Here is a 604-nt window from a genome sequence, read left to right as displayed (position 1 = left end):
TCCAAAGGGAGGGAAAAGGAAGCTAGCCGCAATGCTGTAATCTCAGGGGGAGAGAGGGATTGAGGCTAAGAGAGAGGGAGGGAAGAGAGGGAGAGGGAAGAGAGGGAGAGGGAAGAGAGGGAGAGGGAAGAGAGGGAGAGGGAAGAGAGGGAGAGGGAAGAGAGGGAGAGGGAAGTGGGGAAGAAAGCAAGTCCAAAATTTTGTGCTGGGAATAGGAGGGGGGGGGGAGGAAGATTAAGAGGTATAGAAAGGGGGGGAGGGGAGGTCCCAAAAATTATGATGGGAGAGAGAGAGAGATGGCGAAGGAGCTACTTGAGAGCGAGGTGTTGGAGGGGGGGAGGGGGGAGAGGGGGGAGTCCAAAGAATAGTGATAGGATGGGGATGGAGGTTAAGAGGGGGGGAGGGGGGAGGGGGTAGTCCAAAGAATAGAGATAGGATGGGGATGGAGGTTAAAAAAAGGGAGAGGGAGGACTGGGGAAGAGGGGGAAGAGGTGAGGGGGGAGGGAGGGAGAAGAGCTGGGGCTAGTGAGGACCGGGGCTATCATCAGCTTCGAGGAGCAGACCAAATCTGTCACAGGAGGTGATGGATGGCCGAGCTGCGCGA

This window comes from Penaeus monodon, chromosome 28 (genome assembly GCF_015228065.2).
Source record: "Penaeus monodon isolate SGIC_2016 chromosome 28, NSTDA_Pmon_1, whole genome shotgun sequence".
NCBI classification, from domain to species: domain Eukaryota; kingdom Metazoa; phylum Arthropoda; class Malacostraca; order Decapoda; family Penaeidae; genus Penaeus; species Penaeus monodon.
This window is presented reverse-complemented; position numbering follows the sequence as displayed.